This window comes from Ambystoma mexicanum, chromosome 11, assembly GCF_040938575.1.
Source record: "Ambystoma mexicanum isolate Mex_15411 chromosome 11, UKY_AmexF1_1, whole genome shotgun sequence".
Classification (NCBI taxonomy): domain Eukaryota; kingdom Metazoa; phylum Chordata; class Amphibia; order Caudata; family Ambystomatidae; genus Ambystoma; species Ambystoma mexicanum.
In genome coordinates, this window is record NC_090934.1 from 1,348,182,715 (window position 1) to 1,348,203,824 (window position 21,110).

Here is a 21,110-nt window from a genome sequence, read left to right on the forward strand (position 1 = left end):
GGCACAAGGGGGCAGCGTCGGGGACCCGGTACTTCTTCTCATACCTGTCCCTCTTTGCCGGCGCCATGGCAGGGTTCTTGAGGAGGGCGAGCCCCTCATCCCAGATGTCATCAAGAAGTGGTACGGCGAGGACCGTCTTCCTTTTAGCCTCGCGCAGTTGGTAAAGGAACCCTTCCTTCTCTTCTGGGCAGAGCTGGAAGAGCTTGGATGCCCTGGAAATCATGGCATGAAAGGATCCAATCTCGTCGGGCGAGGACGCCCGAGCAGGGGGCGACACGTCCCATCGTCGCCTCCCTCGTCATCTGTACCTGTCGTAGCCGTGTCCGTGCCTGTGTCATCCCCGTGGGTAGTAGACCGGGGGGAAGGCAGAGCAGGCCGCAGAGGTGGGAGAGGTGGCGTAGGATGCGTCCTCCTCCTCTTATGCGGTGGACTTTCCGAAAGTCCCGGCTCCGGTTCCCCGTCGGGTCTGGCTCAGGTACCTCCGTCGGGGGGAGGGGCAACCTTGTCCTCATCTCCGAGCATAAGGACTGAATCGCTGACAAAATGGCCGCCGAAGTATCCTGCGGCGCCGGAAACGACGGGCCCGAGGACTCTTGAGGAACCGCGTTGGCGACACCATCGCTCTCGTCGTCGCCCTCGTCGGGATCCCTCCCGATGGGCTGGGCCTCTTCCACGACTTCGATGAGCTCCTCTTCAGAGGTCGTGTCCGTATCCACAATGGCCACCTGCCCCTCCGTCACCTTTTCCAACGAGGACTTCGTGGGGGTGTTCTCAATGGGCCTGAAAGACGACTCCCTCGGCGGTGGCAGGGAGACTCTGGGTCCTGAGGTCGCCTCCACTGGCATAGCCTCCACAGGCTGAGCCAGGGCCGCTGCGACATTCTCAATCGAGGTCTTAGCAGGGTGAATTATGGCCATCGTCACCTTCTGTATGCCTGGGGCCTTCACCTTGGGGGGGAGGGTCCGAGCCTCGCTCCCCCTCTGCCGGAATCTTCGAGATCGACCGGGGCCTCTCCAGAAGCTTCGCCGGGTTCTCGGACTTCCTCTTGCCCGAGCCAGAGCGTTGGCTCGTGGTTGATGGCGCCAGGGAGGATGCGCCCTGCCTGGCAGCCAAGGAACCCGACCGTTCGGCGCTCCCGGTGCCCGCGGACTCGCGGTGCTTGGCCTTTTGTTGGGCTCCCGTCGCTGGGGCGCCCTCACAGGACTTAGACCGCTCGGACTTCTTTTTCTTCTTCTTGCCTGACGGGCTCTTCCCTTCCAGCCAGTTGGCGAGACGGAGGTGGCGATCCTTCATGGTCCGCTCCGACATGTTCCCACAAAACGCACAGTCCTTCTCCGTATGCGTCTTGTCCTCATGGAGACAGTAGAGGCATAACGAATGCTCGTCCTCCCTGAAAACATTCTGAAGCTGGCATCCAGGGCAGGTCCTGAACAGCTTCCCGGGCGTCGAGCTTCCTTTCTCCTGGGCCATGTCCGGGGTAAGCCTTGGAACTTCTGGAATCTTCCAAAACCGTAACTCGACAAAATCTTCACCCTTGAGGGGCGTAGAAAACTCCGAAACGGATCCCCGTTGATCGGATGTAGAAACGGTGGAGCTTGAGGCTCTATTTAACCGAAAAATGAGAAATATCTCCTGAAAAAACGCGAAAACGCAGCAAAAGCTCGAGAGCTACAGCATGAGGATTCCCAACATTTGAACGTGCGGTAAAAATCTGAGGATGGCTGCCAGAGGCAGGGCTTAGGGAGAGGGCAGTCATTGGCTGGGGGCAGTATGACCCAGAGACCAGTGATTGGTTACTACTAAGAAAGACAGATCAGAAACGAAACTGATACTGATTTTTTTCTATACCGAGGATTCCCGGCCTGACGACGGGGAATATTCATGAGCATGTGAATCCATGCCAGACCCCATGCTGGAGAAGGAGGATATCCGATTCAGAGATGTATCCGTGATGCCTAGAGTCTGTGGTATCTTGGTGACAAAGTGGTCAATATTGTTGAATGCTGCCCAGTGGACGAGTAGGATTAGGCCAGTGAAGCCATCTGAGTCTGTCTCTTATAGGATCGTCCCAGATGGAGACCAAGCAGGTTTCTTGTCCTTGGAAAGTTCTGAAACCGGATTGGGCAGAGTCGAGCATATCGCATGATTCTGAGAAGATGCATTGTTGCAAGTAGGCCGGTTGTTCAGCTATATAGTGGTTGTTTGAGATGAATCTGTAGGTGGTTGGGTCAAGAGGGTCAAGGGAGGTCTTTAGCAGGGGCTTGATGTACAAGGTCTTAAATTCTGCTGAGAAGGTGCCGTTAGTGAGTGGCGAGTTGATGATGGATCGTACAAGACTACTAGCACACTTGGATGGCAAGATTTCTTTTAGCAGGAGGGGGGGCGGCGGCAGGGGTCTCCAAGCGAGCCTGATGTCAGGGTGAGTGATAGATTGAGGAATTCTGGATGGAAGAGTGGTGAGAAGGTGGAGAACAGTGGGAATGTGGAAGGTGGTTCTGATGTCGGGGATGAGCAGTGGGTGGTTTTGGGTGGGTTGATATTTTAGAGGATGCAGGCATCCCTCTCTTGGCTATATTGTGGAAGAGTCACAGAGGGATTGGGTGTGGCTGGGAGTGTTGGTGGAGCATGCAAGGGCGTTGAATTCAGCGATTAGCGTAAAGAGTTCCCTGGATGGGTGCGTGGCTATGGAGATTCTGTTAGAGTAGTACGATGTATTGGCTTTGTGCACTTCTGCACCATATAGTTTGAGCTGGGAGGCAAAAACCATTCTGCTGGATGAGGATGAGTCGGCACGCCATCGATGCTCCAGGATATGGTTCAAGGTTTTCCCCTTTTTTTTTTTAGGGCTGGAGTGAACCATCTGGATGAATGCCATTTTTTGTTCGAGAAAGATCTTATAGGGAGATGGAGTTAAGTGCTTCGAAAAGAGAGGTCGAAGACAGAGATGGTGACCTGGCCCGGGGAGGAGGTGGTCTGAGAGCCGAGTAGAGTCTCTGCCAGGTCAGGAGTCATTTTTGGGCAAGTGGCCCTGGGGCTACCAGAGGGTGGGGGTTCGGCTGAAGAAAGGGTGAAGAGGATGGCGGAGTGGTCTTACCAAACAAGCGAGTGTGGTTAGGTCAGGTGATCCAAAGATTGAGTCTAGGGTGTGACCAGCAGATTGGGTAGGTGCTGAGACTAGTTGTGTTAGCTGTAAAGTTACCAGGTTGTCCAGTAGTGATCAGGTCATTGGTTTACGGGGCATGTAAACTCAGAAGTTGATATCCCCTAATATGGTGGCATGGGGATGGGAGACCATGATGGCTGCGATGGAGTCACTTAGGGATTCTGCAAAGCTTCTATTGTCTCCTGCGGTTGGTAAATGAGTGTATCCCGGGGTTGGTAAATGAGCAACAAGCTGTGAGTAGATAATGGAGAGAGCAGGAATTTCATCAAGCAGGATTTGCAGTCTGTGTTATGGGTCTGGTTGTCAGTGTGCAAGGCGGATAGAGCGGATTTGTGGAGCATGGCAATGCGCCTTCCGATGCAGTGATGGAGGCTGTGAAGGGAAAGATAGGTTGCGCGGAATAAGGTCAGAGGTCGACTTGTGATGGGGCTTTGGGACAGGGGGGAATTAAATGTTGGGTGCGAGCTGTATGTGAAGGTGTATGTGTATGTTGTCTGCAGAGGGAGGCGGTTGTTTTGAGGCGGAGGGAGATGGGAAAGCAGCTGACGCAGGATTGGAGGATGTGTGGTGAGGAGTAGGATGGATGGAGAGTTCGAGAGATCGGTTGGTAATGTGGCTTGACTGGTTGAAGGTGTATGCGGGGTGAGGGTGTAACTTAGTGTGCCGGGTTCTGGGGCAAAGTAGGTCCAAAGATAGAGATTCGGTAGTGTTAGTGGGAGGGTTGGCGTTGGTATGTCTCAAGAGTTTGAATCGGGTGAAGGGGGGCGTTAGGTGAGTCTCCCACAGGTGCATGAGGCGGAGTGCTTGGCGTGCAGGCATTGGGGGCTCTTTAACGGATTGAGGAGGAATTTCACTGGGTATGGAGATGAGGAGGAGGCTAGAGTATTATGTCTGGGCGGGAGGTAAAGGGAATTTGGCTCGATGGGTATGGTGCAGGAAGCAAGGTGTGACAAATAAACTTCCGGGCACCAGTGGTCCATGGATGAGGTTTAAATTACTTACCTCTAACTATTGTCCTCCAGCATGGATCTGGCATGGATTCACATGCACATGAATATTCCTAGTCGTAAGGCCTGGAATCCTCAGTAAAACAAAAAACAGTTTCACTTTCACTTACAAACTGTATTACTCCTTTAAACCAATCACTGTCCTCTGGCCAGACTGCCTCCATCCAATGACCGTCTTATCCCTAAGCTCCTCCTCTGGCAAACATCTTCAGATTTGGTAAGCACGTAAAGTGGCACTATGACCAGGAAGAGCTGCAGAGGGGTCGGAGGGAGGATTCACATGTGAATACATGCCAGACCCGTGCTGGAGAACAATAGTTACAGGTAAGTTACTTATTCAATCTCCAGCATGGGGTCTGGCATAGATTCACATGCTCATGAATAACGAATACATATCAGTACAACATTACAACTGCGGGAGGTGGACCTCTGGACAGACACGCATCAAACGACAGGTTGCGTAACACTGCTAGGCCGACACTGGACTCCTCACTGGAATTGCTGTCGACACAGTAGAACTTCAGTGTGCATGGACCTACACGTTACAGCCCTGCAGATGTCTAGCAGGGGCACACCAGACAAGAACGCAGTTGTCGCAGCAATCTCTCTGGTGGAGTGGGTTCTTGGATGGCCGGGCAGCGATCGATTCGCCAACCGATGACAGTATGTGATGCAGCCGGAGAGGCACCTTGAAATGGAAGCCTTTGACAAAGACCGAAGTTCACGAACAGTTGTGAAGTCTATTGAAAACTCTTCGTGCGTGTCATGTAAAACTTCAGGGCACGAGCAACAGCCAGCGAGTGCAAGGCCCTTTCAGCCGGTGGAGAAGGCTTTGGGAAAAACACAGGTAACACCAAAGGCTCGTTGAGGTGGAATTCCGGCGTAAACTTCTGCATGAACGAGGGTTGCGTCCACAGCACCACCTTCGATTTGTGAAAGTCTGGTATGGATGTTTGCAGAATAAGGCCTGGATCTCACCTACCCTACTGGGAGAGGTGATGGCAACAAGGAAATCGGTTTTCCACAAGAGGTACTTGAGAGGGGCCAGGTGCATAGGCTCAAAGGGGGCTCCCATCAGCCTATCAGAACCACGTTGAGTTCCCACGCCTTCACAGGTGGGAACAATCGAAAAAGTCCTTTGAGGAACTCCTTAACGAGTCAATCAGAACAAAGTGAAGATCTTCCTGGAGACCTGGTGTAGCGGGAGATAACCAAAAGAAGTACCTTGATGGAGGCGTGCACCAGTCCGGCCTTGGGCAGGGATAGCAAGTATGGAAGAACCTGTGGGCGTGACCCTCAGAAGGGTAATCTTCTGAGACCGGCACCACGTATCGAAATGCTTCCACTTGTGACAGTAGCACTTCAAAGACGACGACACCCTGGCTTTGGCGAGGACCGCCCTGCAGTAGAGAGGCAAAACATATCCACCAAACTATAGGGCTGCAGGAGCCAAGCCCTCAGGTTCAGCAATCCTTGGTCGTGATGAAGGATTGCACCTCCTTCTCTGGTGAGAAGATCAGGAACCACTGGCAGCTTGACCGGAGGTGACGCTGACAGGCTGAGAAGGTCCAGATATCAAATATGCCACAACCAGGCCAGGTGATGAGTATCATATTGCATGGACACTGTGTGTGTGTTGATGACTCGTGGGAGAAGAGGGGGAATGGGGAGAACGCGTACAGGTACAGCCCTTCCCACAGTAAGGAGACTGCATCCCTGAGCCTTCTCGGCTGATGGAAACTGCTGGCAAACTTCTGGCACTTGAGTTTGCTGCTGTCGCAAACAGATCTATCAGGGTTTGCCCCAATTGAACAGGCGGTCCACCTGATCCTGACAAAGCTCCCACTCATGGCAGGAGTGCAATTTCCTGCTGAAGGAGTCTGCGATGGTGTTTTTGACTCCTGCCAGGTGGAGAGGGATGAGGAACATCCCCTGTCCGACGGGCCAGCGCCATAACTCCTGCGTTTCCTTGGAAATCGCCGGGGGTTGAGTGCCCCCCCTGCTTCCCGATGTAAAACATGGAGGTGGTGTTGTCTGTGAAGATCCTCACCACCTTGCATTTCAGAGACGGGAGTACCGACTTGAGGGCCCCGGAACACTGCCCCGAGCTCCAGGATGTTGATATGAAGATCCTTGTCCTGCGGCAACCACAGGGCCCTGGCGTGCAGACATCCGGTTTGCGCTTCCCATCCCTCTAGAGAGGCCTCCGTGGTGAACGTCTCCTGGTATGGCAGGCTCTGAAATCCCTTTCCTATGGCGATGGTGGAGCGAATGCCCCACCATACTATCGCCCAACGGAACTTGACGTTGAGAGGGATTGTGTCCGTGAAGCTTCCGGACACCTGTATCCAGAGGATGTCCAGAAATTCCTGAAGGGGTCGCATCTGCAACCAGCAGAGCCGGATGAGGTTGATGCAGGATGGCATCATGCCCAGTAACGACTTGATGGGCCACACCGTGGCCGTATTCGACGACAGTCTTTGCACATTCCCCAGAATGGCTGCTATCCTCTTCTCCGAGGGAGGCGCCAGGCAAGACACTGTATTGAGTCTTGCGCCTAGGAACAGCGCGTACTGTGATGATGTCAAGCAGGACTATGGATAGTTGGAGAATCCCAAGGTCCGTAAGTAGCCGGACAGTAGCCTCTGTGTCCCCTTCGGCCAGCTCCCATGAACAGGCACGAATCAGGTACGAGTATGTGTTTGCCCTGTAGACATAAGTGGGCCACCACTGGTGCCAGACATTTCGTGAACACTCTGGGGGCCGACTTCAAGCCGAAAAGCAGGGCCTTGAACTGGTAGTGCTGTCCCAGCACCACGAAACTTAGAAACTTTTGATGTTTTTCGTGAATGAGGCCGTTGAAATAGGCAGGTACCCAACTTGCTGACCGGTTCAGGCTTGCTTCAGCGCCGGCGTCCTGCCCTGCGAGCTACAGCTACGCAGTCCTCTTCTACCGTAGGCCTGTGAATGGCCTCTGTAGGCTTCCTGAGTAGTGGATCTGGAAGGCTGACGGTACAATGAAAAGAAGCCTTTCGAAGACCTGCTCGACTTTCCCATGGAGGAGCGAAAAGAAGAGCAGTGCTGCTGGTGGGTGCCAAAGAAACAGGCCATCTCTGTATCCACTTTGATGGCCTGGAGGGACTTGTTGACGACTTTCCCAAACAGGTTCTCTCCATCTAAGGGCATGTCCAGCACCTTCGCTAGGACGTCCTGGTGGAAATTTGAGGCCTACATCCAGCCTCGAAGACAAAGGAATGACAATGCATTACTTACCGTAAAAGCATTTCTGATGGTTGTATCTGCTTAGATTCACATGCTGTGCATAGGTCCGACATCCAGTGGTCACTGCGGAGTATTGCATTTTGTTTTTCGTAGTCGAAAAGGGGACGTCGACAAGGCGTGTCTGTAACACTATCCCTATAGTGACGTGCGTTGTACCCACAATCCCTCACGCGTCGAGGTCCCTCTGTTTGTATTTTTCTGCCCTGAGGGAGCCCTCTATACGTGAGTGAGTACAGAAAAGAGAGAAATATAGGAAAGGATGTCTATGTTCCTTCCATCCGAGCCGGGAGGAAGGGTGGGCGCATGTGAATCTAAGCAGATACAACCATCAGAAATGTTTTTACGGTAAGTAATGCATTGTCTTCTGATGTTTGTTAATCTGCTTAGAATCACATGCTGTGCATAGACTAGCGAGCAGTACCCGGAGTTGGCGGTGGGTTATGAGAAGGAACAGTAGAGAAAAGATGTCTTAATACTGCCTGTCCCACCTGGGAGTCAGATCTAGAGTGTGCATCTAGACAGTAGTGTTTTGTAAAGGTGTGCACAGAACTCCAGGTAGCCGCTTTGCAGATGGACTCAAGGGGAACATTTGCAATGAATGCTATGGAAGCCCCAGTGCCTCGAGTGGAATGTGCTCTTGGCTTGAAGGGTAGTTCTCTCTTAGCAAGAGTGTAACAGAGAGTGATGCATTGTACAATCCATCTAGATATAGTGGACTTAGAGACTGCATCTCCTTCTCTTCCTGCTGCCACCGAGACAAAGAACTGATTAGTCTTTCTCAGTGTTCTGGTTCTTTCCATGTAGAACATGACAGCTCTGCGTACATCTAGTGTATGCAGACTTTTTTCTCCCAAGCTGGAAGGGTTTTGAAAGAACGTTGATAGTTCTATAGATTGGTTTACATGAAATTTCGAGATGAATTTTGGTGCAAACCTTGGGTGTGTGCGAAGAACCACCTTATCCTTGTGAACTGTTACAAAGGGGTCTAGTACAGAAAGAGCCTGTAGTTCACTTACTCTCCTAATGGAGGTGATAGCTATTAGGAAAGCAGTCTTAAGAGTGAGGTTTTTAAGAGTTGCCTTGTGCATGGGTTCGAAAGGAGTGCCCATGAGTCTAGAAAGTACCACGTTTAAGTCCCATCCGGGAGCTGGGTTAGCTATCGGGGGGTGTATTCTCTGTACCCCTTCCATGAAGGCCTTGATAACTGGTATCTTCCACCACGACACTTTAAGTTGGGAAGTGGTGTATGCAGAAAATGCCGCTAGGTAGACTTTAATGGAATTAAACACTAGACCTGAATCCAGTAAATGGGTCAAGTACAGAATAATGTTAGTGGCAGAGCAGTCAACCGGGTTGATGTTCTTACTTCTACACCAGATGACAAATCTTTTCCACTTGCTAGAATAGCAGTGGCGAGTATTAGGTTTTCTGGCTTCCCTGAGGATGTCCATACATCTTTGAGGGAGATGTAAATGTCCAAATTCTATGATCTCAGGAGCCAGGCTGCTAAGTTCATGGTCTGAGGGCATGGATGCAGTGTCCTGCCCTTGTCTTGTGACAGCATGTTGTACGGGCAGGGAAGTTTCATTGGGGGAGATAGGGACATCTCCATTAAGTGAGTGAACCATGGCTGCCGGGCCCACATTGGGGCCACTAGTATCATGGTAACCTGCTCTTGGTGCATCTTGCGCAGCACTTTGTTGAGGAGGGGAGTCGGGGGAAAGGCGTAAAAAAAAAATGTCCCTGACCATTGCATCGACAGACCGTTCCCCTTGGACTGGTTTTGGGGGTACCTGGAGGCGTAACTTTGGCATTGTGAGTTCTCCAGGGTTGCGAACAGGTCTATTTCCGGGAAACCCCATTGCGTGAAGACGTCTAAGACGATGTCTTCGTGCAAATGCCATTCGTACTCTTTGGGCAGGGGGAAGTCTCTGCTGAGTTTGTCTGCTAGCAGATTGAGTTCCCCTGGTACATGTTGTGATACTAGGAACATGCTGTGTTTGAGAGCCCACTTCCATATATTCTGGGACAGCCTGGACAGTCCTGGAGAGTGAGTGCCCCCTTGCTTGTTGAGGTAGTACATGGCTGTGGTGCTGTCTGTGAGGGCCATCACTGTCTTTCCTTGTAAGTGTTCCTGAAAGGCTTTCAGTGCTTTGAACACCGCTAGTAGTTCCAGCAGGTTTATATGCTTGGATGCTAAACTCGGAGTCCACACTCCGTGAGCAGTCTGATGGGATAGGTGAGCCCCCCATCCTGTAAGGGATGCGTCTGTGGTTAGACTAGCTTCCACTGCGGGTGTGGCAAAAGTCTTCCCTAATAACAGGTTTTCCTTTGTCCACCACCGTAGCGAGAGAACCAAGGCCTGCGAGACCACCACTAGATCGTCTCATTGTCCGCTGGCCTGACACCACTGGCTGTAAAGCCACTCTTGCATTGGGCGCATGCGCAAGCGCGCGTGAGGTACCAAATAAATACATGACCCCATCATCCCTAGCAAGCGCATTGCTTTGCGTACCGTCACCTCTCAACCCGCCAGATAACAGGGGATCTGAAACAGCATGTTTTGGACCCTCTCGTTGGAGGGGAAGGCGAGGCCGTCCCTTGTTCGAATTAGAGCCCCTAGGAATTGTTTGATTTGGCTGGGGTCTAAGCTGGACTTCTTTTCATTGATGGAGAAGCCCAGTTGGGACAAAAGGTCTACGGTCTTTTGGGTATTGGAGAAGCATGTTTCGTAAGAATCCCCTGTTATTAGCCAGTCGTCGACGTAAGGGTATACCGGGATGGATAACCTGCGCAGGTGGGCCGCTGCCACTGCCAGTACTTTCGTAAATACCCTTGGTGCAGATGCTATCCCGAAGGGTAGTACTCTGAACTGGTAGTGTTTGTTCTCTATCTTGAACCTGAGGTATTTTCTGTGCGCTGGCAACATTAAAATATGAAAGTATGCATCTTTCATGTCTAGTGTTGTCATGTAATCCCCCTGTGATAACAGTGGGATTACTTCCTGCAAGGTCACCATACGAAACCTTTGGGGTTTGACAAACTTGTTCGCTGGACGCAGATCTAATACAGGGCGCATGGTTAAATCCTTTTTGGGTACAAGGAAGTACACTGAATAAATACCTTCTGTTACCTGAGATAGGGGGACAGCCTCTATAGCTTCTTTTTTCAGTAGCTCTTCTACTTCTTGAAGAAGAATAGTGAGGTGTTCCGGTGTCATGCGTCGGTTCCGTGGGGGTCTGTATTTCGGGGAACCGTTGAATTCGATGCAGTATCCGTGGGCTATGGTGGATAATACCCAGCGGTCTGACGTTATTCCCTCCCATGCTGAAAGGAACGATGTTAGCCGGCCCCCGACCGGTGATGCATGGGAGGGGACCCGAATCTTCGGGTCATTTGTTGGTATTGGGCGTGGGGCCTTTGGGACTGGAGCTGCGCCCTCTTCCTTTGCCACGACGTTGGCCTCTTTGACTGAACTGGGTGCTTTGGTTAGAGGGCCAGTTGGTAGCAGAGTAAAATTGCTGTTGGCTTTGTTGCTGGCGTTGGCCACGAAAGGAGCGTCTATTGCCATAGCTGCGACTGTTAGGTGGCCTAGAAATTTGGTCAAGAGTCTTGATGGTATCAAACTCCTTCTTCGCATGTTCTAGGGCCTCATCAACTGCTTTTCCAAACAGATGTGTTTGTTCTATGGGTTTATTTATCAGGGAAGCCTGTGTTTCCGGCTTAAAACCCGAATTGCGCAACCAGACATGGCGTTTGAGAAGTATTCCCTGAACCAGGGAACGGCCAGCTGTCTCTGCGGCATCTAAGGAGTTCTTTACGATGCCCTGGTTTACAAGAGTTCCCTCTGATATTCTGATATTATAGCTAGCAGGCGTGAACGCAGGGGTTCTGGTGCGTCCTCTGCTTCGCTGCGCAGCTTGCTCCACTGTGCATCTGCGTAGCTAGCTAGTAGGGAATTGTTATTTGCAATCCTGGTTGAGAAGGCGGCGTAGGTCGTGATTCTCTTCCCAAGTGCATAGAGCTTCTTGCCCTCTTTGTCAGGTGGTGCCTCACTAGTAGATAGTGGTACCCCCGCTCTTTTTCTTGTATTAGTCACTACAAGGGAGTCTGTCCCCTGATGTACAAAGGGTCAGAGGACGAAGGGCTGAAGAGCTTTTCTATCCGAGGGTTGACCCCGTTGACTAAGGCCGGATTGGAAAGGGAAGGAGTTATTCTTCTCCTTATAGAAGCCAGGAGCGGAATAGACTGACTGACCGGGGCTTTTTCTTTAATAACTCTTTCTACAAAGTCTATGTCCGGAAGAGTCTCCCCTGTGTCTATTTCAAAATGCGCTGCTGCATTGCGCAACAGTGCATTAAGTGAAGGTTGGTCATCTATGGGGGAGGTGTTTCAAATAGGTGAGTCCTTGGGAGGAGAAGGCTGAAAGACATCAGGGTCTGAGTGCACTGATGGGGATTGCCAAGGCTGCACTGATGGGGAGTGCCAGGGCTGTGAAGTAGCTGTATCCTCTTCAAAAGCTCCTGCACTAGTGTAAGGGTCTTCTTCAAACCTCTCTTCCTCATGTTCTTCCTCTCCACCCAAACACTCCTCATCTTCCTGGAGGTATTGCTCCTTCAGTGAGGTCATATGCGTCTGTAGAAGGGGGAAACAGCCTAGGAATCTTGACCCTAGGGTCATCCTGGGTCCATTCTCTTGGTCTTTTGGGTGTGGGTGGGTTTTGGCTACCCAAAAACCTTTCCATTTTTTCCATACAAGAATGGAGTCTTTCAAGGGTCTCATGGGGAACCCCTGAATAGTCTAGAGGGGGGAAATCAGTGTTTTCACCTTCAAAACGCTTAGAACGCTCCCACAACGTCGACGAAAGGTTTCCGTCGCCCTCAGAAAAGCCCTCCAGTAGTTCAGAAGTGCCCTTAGATGAAGGGGGCAGTTCCTGGCTACTTGTGTGCTTTTTCGGCGTTTCTATATCTTTTGGTGCGGTATTCGACGTCTGTTTCGTCGTCCGCTTACGTTTGTCCTCAGAAACAATTCTCGCCAGGCTCTCGACAACGAGTTCGTCAGTAGAGGGTTCTGGAGTCGACGTTGCCTGCATTACGCGTTGTTTCTCGACGTCCGCTCTATGGAGCGTTACGTCGGATGTTTTTGAGGTAGCGCCCATGTTAAATGAAAGCCCAATCGCTGGTCGCGGCTGCGTTTGCGGGTGGGGCTTGAGACCCTTACGGTCTGAGGTAGACGCCGGAGTGCCCTGCGTCCCCTTCGGCGCTGATGGATCCTTCGTCCTCGACGAAGAAGAGCCGTGGGTTGTGTGCTTAGGCCTATGGGGTCTGTGTGTGTCCTTGTCGCCGGGGTGTTCATCCCCATAAGCAGGGCGTGAGCCGAGCCCGTCGGGGCCGGGGACGGACATCGAGGAGCGCGAGCGCTCCTTCTGGGGGTTAATGACTTCCGTAATGGACGTCGAGTTATCACCCTCCTCGTCACTTTCTGTAACAGCGGCGGCGGGTGAGGAAACTGACTTCGACATAGCGTAGTCCGCCCACCTCTTAACTTTCCGTTCTTTAAGAGTTTTTGGTTTCAAGAGCTTACAGGCCGCGCAGCTGTCCTCTTTATGATCGAGGTGCAAGCAACGATTACAGAGCTTGTGTTTGTCCTTCCAAGTGTATTTGCCCCTACAGCGTGGGCAAAACTTAAAAGGTGTCCTCTCCATAGCTGAGGCAATAAAAACTGGTGATAACAGTTTTGGTGATAAAGACATTCTCGACGAGAAGATAAAAGTTCGAACCCCCACTCTCCCTACTGTATGTTGGCCGGCGAGGCCTGGCCACGTGTTCGGCAGCGCCGAAGGATCTCCTCCGTCTCTTCCCCTCCGTCGAAAACTTGCTCGGCGGAGAAACAGCTTCACAACTAACGTCGAGGGGAGGGATCTTCAACAATAAGTATAGATAAAGGGCCGAGGTCCGTAGTAAGTGTTTAGCAATGTCTCTCTAGGAGCTCCGCGTAAGGCGACCATAAGCTGGGCGGAAAAAAACAATCTGAGGGACCTCGACGCGTGAGGGATTGTGGGTACAACGCACGTCACTATAGGGATAGTGTTACAGACACGCCTTGTCGACGTCCCCTTTTCGACTACGAAAAACAAAATGCAATACTCCGCAGTGACCACTGGATGTCGGACCTATGCACAGCATGTGATTCTAAGCAGATAAACAAACATCAGAAACACTGTTCCCCATTTGCCGGAACCCTGCGTCGGCGACATCCAAAGACACTGTGATTGCGTGATCAGACACCACCTCCCTTTCCTGGAATTAAGCGATTGCCTCCATCTTCTTCTCATTGGGGAGGAACTCCAGAATAGGCCCTAGCTTGTAACACAACACTCTGTCGTACTTGGCTAGGATCGCCAGTGCGTTGGCCGCCTTGATCGTGGATGCGGAGGTGCAAATCAACTTCTTTCCCATGGTGTCTATCCTCTTCCCCTCGCTGTTCGGAGGGACCGAAGACGAGGACGGGTTGGCCGACTGTTTCCTCGCAGCCGCTGATTCCAACAAATCCGGCAATGGCTGCAGCCTCAGACACTTGGGTGCGGAGTTCGGCACCCGCTATTTCTTCTCCAGCCTATCCCGTTTGGGTGGAGCAGTGCAAGAGTTCTTCATGAGGGCTGCGCCTGGGGGGTAGGGACACCTTCTGAGCTGCAGGGCTGTGTTCGCAGGGTCAACACCCTTAGCTGTCGTGGCAGTGGCAGCAGCCAATTCCGTCACTGAAGAGGTCTTAGCCTGTGCCGATTGGGCCTGCTTGGGCTGTTCGGCCTTCTCCTCTGTTCGCATCTTCTCAGATTTCTCATATGGTTTAGCCGAAGAGGAGCTCAATTGCCAGCTGGCAATGGAGGCGGAAGGTGATGTTGGTTGTGCCCCATCCACCTTCTGCGCAAACCCAGTGGACTCAGACTTGCAGCTCTTGGCCTCATCTTGGACCCCCACAGATGAGACGCCCTCAAAGGACTTACAAGACCACTCCTCTGACCAGCCAGTTCTGGGTGAGGCATGACCCTACTGGGAGCACGGGTCAGAGGCCTTGGCGTTCAGCCAAGCCGCCAGTCTACTGTGCCTGTCCGTCGTCATCTTGGAGAACCCGAGGCATACCTCGCACTCCACTTCTTTGTGGTCCGGGTGCAGGCAGTAGAGGCATTGCAGGTGCTTGTCCTCCACAAACACGTTCCGTAGCCCGCATTGGGTCCAGGGCTTTAAGAGGGACCTTCTGTCTTTCTCCTCCGTCCTGGTCGAGGGCGGAAAGTCGGCCCGATGGCCTTCTAGAATCTTCAACGATCTTCGCCCTTGAGGGGCGCAAAACTTCACAGACAATGGGTCCCCGCAGTCGGCAGGAGAAGCAAAGAGCACACAGGCTTCTTTGAAACAAAAATATAACTTTTTCTGCTACAAACACGAACACATTTACAAATAACTCGGAGAGCAAACTCGAGGACTCCGACACTTGAACATGCACTAAAAGTCTGAAGATGGCAGCCAGATGAGGGGCTTAGCGAGAGGACTGTCATTGGATGGGGGAGTATTGGTTTAAAGGAGAAATACAGTTTGTAAGTAAAAATGAAACTGTTTTTTCTTTTACGGAGGATTCCCAGCCAGACGATGGGGAATATTCATGAGCATCTGAATCCATGCCAGACCACATCCTGGAGAAATATCGGTTTCTAAACCATCAATCAGCCCCACACCTCCAGTACACCAGAAGGGATCCGAACAGATTGAAAACACAAGCAAATTATAAACCTGCATACAATCACTGACACAAAGAAGATAAGGCAAGAAGGCGAAAGCCCACTGCAAAACCAACATATGCGGTACAGACTACCAGAGGCAGCCCCAGCGATAAAAAGCAAGGAAGCACTCTATACCTTGTCCAGCCAGCCCTGGAGGAGTGAGGAACCTCCTGCCAGTTCCGTGGCGAGAGACTTGAAGAGAATAGAACGAGATGCTGTTGAGGAGGGATGAGTTTCTGCAGTAGCTCCATAGAACAGGGTCTTGTCAGGTGACGGGGAAAAAGAAAGTGACTGGTGAAGCCGAAGTAAGGAGAAGGCACGCAGCCGAGGATGCAAGAGAGATCCTACCGCTGCAGAGAAACTAAGGGCAGGAAGTTGAACTCGGAAACAGTGCAGAAGCCCCACTCTACTCACAGGACAGACCGGAGACTGCAACATATCCCAAAGGTAGGGAAAGGGACGAGCTGGCTGGCTTGTGGGACACAGAGAGGGCCAAAGAGATTAAAGAGCTAGGTACCAATATCCAAAGAGGCAGAAAGGCATAGCAAAATATCCCGTGAGGCAGAAGAACAAGTTACTTACTAACTGGTAACGTTCTTTCGACTGGATGTTCCTCCAGCGTATTCCACATCTTTAACATGTAATGTCCACAGCTGTGCACTTCGGAAACTTTTTCAGCAGAGGGCGTCCTGCGTCGATGACGTCGGGTCGATGTCCCTCGAAGGCCTCCATCGAGGGCGACGTCACCGGATGTTATAAATAGGACACACAGAGCCCGCAGTCTCAGTTTAAGTTTTTTCCCTCAGAACGTGTGGCACCAGTCTCATGCCTGCTTGACTGCAGATAGCCTTGCGGAAACGTAAGCTGCAATTGCATAGGAAAATTCTCCAGAGGGGCAGGCTGGGAGGGCGATGTGGAATATGTTGGAGGAACATCCAGTTGAAAGAAGGTTACCAGTTGGTAAGTAACTTGTTCTTCGAATGGATTGTGTCCTCCAACGTATTCCACATCTTTGACAGACTCCCAAAGCAGTACCAGTAAATGGAGGAGGGAAAAGAATTTAGAGTACCCAATCAGATTGCGGAATAAAGAACCGGCTTTCCAAATGCCATATCCTGACCATGGATTGTATCCATGGAGTAATGGTTAACAAAGGTGTGGTTTGAAGCCCATGTGGGTGCATCACAAATATTCCTAATAGGAACCCCCTGCTGGAGGCCTGTGAGGTAGCCACGCCCCTAGTGTTAAGTCTTGCAACCCTTCAGGAGGGTCCTTACCCCCCAATCAGTAACACTCCGTAATGGTGAGGATAATCTACCTGGACAAAGGTCTGTTTGGTAACAGCCTGGCCCAATCGGTGTCCAGCATATCCTACAAAGAGTTGATTGTCCACTCTGACCCTGGACATCCTAGAAATGTAAAAGCTCAGAGCTCTCCTAGGATCCAACCGACAGAGTCGCTCCGCTGCCTTACCAGGATGAGGAGGGTAGAAAGATGTAAGAACCACCTTTTGACTCAAATGACGTTCAGATACTACCTTGGGTAGAAAAGAGGGACTTACCTGCAGTACAACCCTGTCCTTGTGAAACACAGTAAAGGGTGGCTTAGAGGAAAGCGCCTGCAATTCACTCACTTTGCGAGCGGAAGTAACCACAACCAAAAACACAGTCTTGAAGGATAGTAATCTCAAAGGACAGGAGTACAAAGGTTCAAATGGAGCAGCCATGATAAATTTCAAACCAAATTCAAATACCAAACCGGAACCTGGAAAGGGGACGGCGGAAATGCATGAGTCAGTCCTTTAAGAAACTGAGAAATCAAAGGAGTCTTAAAGTAAGAACATTTTCAGACGAGTGCTTAAAGATAGACAGCGCCGGCAGGTAACCCTTAATGGAACCAACTTGAAGGCCCCTGTGGGCCAAAGAAAGTTAGAAAGACAAAACCATAGGAATGGAGCTCTGAAAAAGATCAACACTGTGACCTGTGCACCAGTCGCAGAACTTACACCAACGGAAACGGTAAAGGAATTTTGTTGCAGGCCGCCTGGCCGAAAGCAACACCTCCATCACGTCATCCAGGAGGTCCCAATCCTTATACCTCAACCTTTCAGATAACAAGCGTGACGGTTGAGAGTCTTGACCTCTGGATGGAGAACCTGACACCCTCCCCCCCTTTTCGCACGAGAACAGATCCTCTCGGTAGGGAAGACGGCGTGGAGGGCAAATGGACATTTCTAGAAGGTCCGGGTACCACACTCTCCTGCCCCAATCTGGAGCAATGAGGATCATGTGGGAACCAAACCTCTGCAATACTTGAAGAATGACATGGACTGGAGGAAACGCATACAGCAGTGGAAATGACCAATCCACCACGAACGCGCCTCCTAAGGCACCTTTTGGAGGAAATTCCCTTAAGCAGAATCTTTTGCACTTCCGGTTGACACTGGTGGCAAAGCGATCCACTTGCGGGGTTCCCCCAAGGGCAAAGATTTCCTGAAGGGCTTCCTGAGCCAATTCCCACTCGTGAGAGATCGTGCTCTGCCTGCTCAGAGCATCCGCCACTGCATTTTCTTCTCCGGCCAGATGAACTGCCAAGATCGAAATTCCCTAGTGGATGGCCCCGAACCAGAGCTGCAATGCCTCTCTGCACAACGTGAGTGACCCTGCCCCCCCAACCCCCTTTTTGTTGAGGTAATGCATGGCCACTGTGTTGTCCATCATGATCAGGGCACTCTTCCCCCATACAGAAGGCAGAAAAGCCTTAAGGGCTAGCCTGATGGCCCTCAGCTCTAACAGATTGATGTGGAGTTTGGACTCCGGAGACCAGCGACCACTGGCTGTCAACTCGTTGGCATGAGTGCCCCATCCTGTGAGGGAAGCATCCATCACTACAGTCACCTCGGGCCCTGGTTGCCAAAACGGTTCCCCCCTCATCAGGTTCCCTTCGTAGGCCCACCTAGGAGACCGAGAGTGGAATCTGAATGGGATCCGACATCTTGCCTGATAACTGTGACCACTGCATGAGAACCCATTGCAGGGATCTCATCCGCAGCCTGGCCTCTGGCACCAGATAAAAATGCAGGATGCCATGAGGCAGAGCAACCTTAAGAATTCAAAAGCCGGGAGACTCTGGAAATGTTGAAACTTGTCCACCATCTGCACAATGTAATGAGCCCTCACCTTGGGAGGCGAACACTTCCCCAAGGATGTGTCTAACACAGCCCTGATGTACTGGAGCTGTTGGGAAGGTGTCAGATGTGACTTCTTGAAATTCAGGGAGAAGCCCAGCCTGTGGAGGGCGCGGCAGGTGAGACCAAGGTGATCCAACGCTTGCTCGGGAGAGCGCGCCCGGATCAGCCAGCTGTCCAGGTAGGGGTAGACGTGAATCCCCCCCTTACATGAGGTACGCTGCCACCATCATCATTAGCTTGGTGAAGACCCTCGGGCGGAGGTCAATCAGAATGGCAGGACCCGAAACTGAAAGTGCGAGTTGCCAGCCGCAAACCTCAGGTGCTTTCTGTGCTTGGGATGAATCGGCACATAAAAGTAAGCATCCTGTGGGTCCAGAGACACCAACCAATCCTGAAGTTGAAGGGTCTGGAGGACTTGAGAAAGAGTAACCATCTTGAACTTGTCCTTCCTGAGAAGTTTGTTCAACCAACGCAAGTCCATGATGGGTCTCAATCCCCCATCTTTCTTCGGAATCAAAAAATAAGGCGAATACCATCCCTTGTTCCTCTCCGCTACAGGCACCAGTTCTATAGTGCCTTTCTCCAGCAGGGTTAGGATTTCCTGCGCAAGGAGCGGATCCGGAAGCTTCAAAGAGAGTTTCCCAAGTGGATTGTCGTGAGGCCGCTGAAGGAAGGGAAGGCAGTAGCCATGGGCTATGGTATCCAGAACCCACGCATCTGAAGTAATGGCTCGCTATTCTTCGAGATGCTGAGACAGTCTGCCCCCAACCGGCGCACCATGGGACATGGCCTCATGACTGTTTGAAAGCGGCTGCGGCAGTGCCTGAGGACAAAGACTGCCTGAGCGGCTTTGGCACCACGATTTCCCCGACCACCACAGCTACTTTTTCGTGGCCCCTTTGACTGGCGGCCCCTCTGTTTCTACCAAAGGAGAAGTAGTAAAGAAAAGAACCTCCCCTCCATTGCTGTCCCCTTGGACGAAAAGGCAGAGGTTGACGCACAGCTGCACTTAAAGATTTAGCCGCAGCTTTAGAGGTCTGCCACTCGTCAAGACTCTCGTCAGCCTTGCTGCCAAACGAATGTGCGCCATCAAAGGGCATGTTCAGAAGACGGGCCTGCACATCCGGCGCAAAACCCGACTTCCGCAACCAAGCAAATCTGTGTATAATGGTGCTCGCAGCCATGGATCGGCTAACACTGTCGGCCGTATCCAAACCCGACTGAAGGAATTCGCACAAGGCAGCCTTTCTGTCTTGCACGAGAGCAAGGAACCCATCCATTTCTTCCCCCTGGGGAATATGTTCAGCAGCTAAAGAAACAGTCCCACAGAGTGTGTGAGAACCTTGCCAAGGTACAAGTGGACTTGGCCGATTTCAATGCCATGCTCCCAGCAGAAAATATCTTCCGAGCTCATCCGTCGAAGCGCTTGTCGTCCCTATCCGGAGGGATGGTAGGGTACGCCGCCTGCCTCAAGGTGGCCGTAGCCGCCTGAACCAAACTCTCGGGAGTGGGGTGAGTAGATAAATAGCTGCATCGCTAACGGAAGGGCGGTACTTCTTTGTCGAAGATTTATTAACAGCCGGAAGAGATTCCAGGGACTGCCAAGCAGCTGCCACCCTTTTCTGTAAGGTGAGATGAAATGGTAAAACAGGGTCAGAGGACGGACCTTGATCTAAGATGTCCGTTAGATCATCCTGCACAAAGTCTTCAGGAGGACTGGACCAGCCCAGATACTCCGAGACCCTAGCCATGAGCCTCCTGTATGAAAAATCTGCATTAGCCCCAGGCTCAGGCCTACCAAAGTCCACTTCTGGAGACGTGTCCACCCCACTGGTATCATGGAGGGTCTGCCTCAACTCCTCCAACTGACTGTCTCCAGAAAAAAGTGGAGCTTCATCAAGTTCACCAGGGTCCTCAAACTCAGACCTTTTTTCCTCTTCGTATATGTCAGTCAGAGGGAGTTGAAACCCAGGCCTGGTGACAGAAGAGGGCCTGGGTCCAAAACTGGCCTCACAGACTTCGCCATAGCCTTCCTAGGAGGATCAACCACATCAGGGTACTCCAATGGCAAATTTTGGGCAAAAATACCCAAAGGTGCAGAGAACCTCTATGTTGTGAGCGCCGAAGGCTTCGGCATCAACACTGGTTCTGTGGGTTGATAAAACGGCAAAGCGTCGACGTCCGGACACGGCACTGACCGAATCGACACCGGCATCGAGCCCTTAGTAGGTTGCAACGGTCTCGCTGGGTACGAGGACCGAGACCTAGAAGCACTTCTCTTTCAATTCTCCGAAGCCTTGCCTGAACGGGATCTCGAAGGTTCCCTATGCGAGTTGCGTCGCGGACCCGAGCCCAAAGGTGTGCGAGCCACGGTACAAGATTGATCCCAGCCGGCTTAGTTAGAAGGCGCGACCGGACCCGTGCCCTGTGATTGAAATATCACTAACATTTGCTCCTTAAAGGCAGCCCATTCCCTCCAGAGCCGAGGACTTCGTTGGGCTACCTCCTCCGAGGAGAACAGGGAAGGCGACTGATGACAGCGCTTTCGCGAATGCCATGATGAAGAAGAAGAATGGAGGGATCCATTCTGGGACCGAGAACCCCGGGCCTCCACCCAACATGGAGAGTCGCTCCTCGAGTTGTCGGTGGACACCCCTTTGGACTTGGAGTTTCAGGATTTACTGGGATTAGAAC

At 51.7% G+C, this 21,110-nt stretch overlaps 1 protein-coding gene across 6 annotated transcripts in view; it reads right to left on the reverse strand.

Annotated features, from left to right (window-relative positions):
• The window catches only part of NEDD4 (NEDD4 E3 ubiquitin protein ligase), a 2,630,465-nt gene that overhangs the window by 1,943,859 nt on the left and 665,496 nt on the right, over positions 1 to 21,110 (reverse strand). The window lies entirely within an intron of this gene.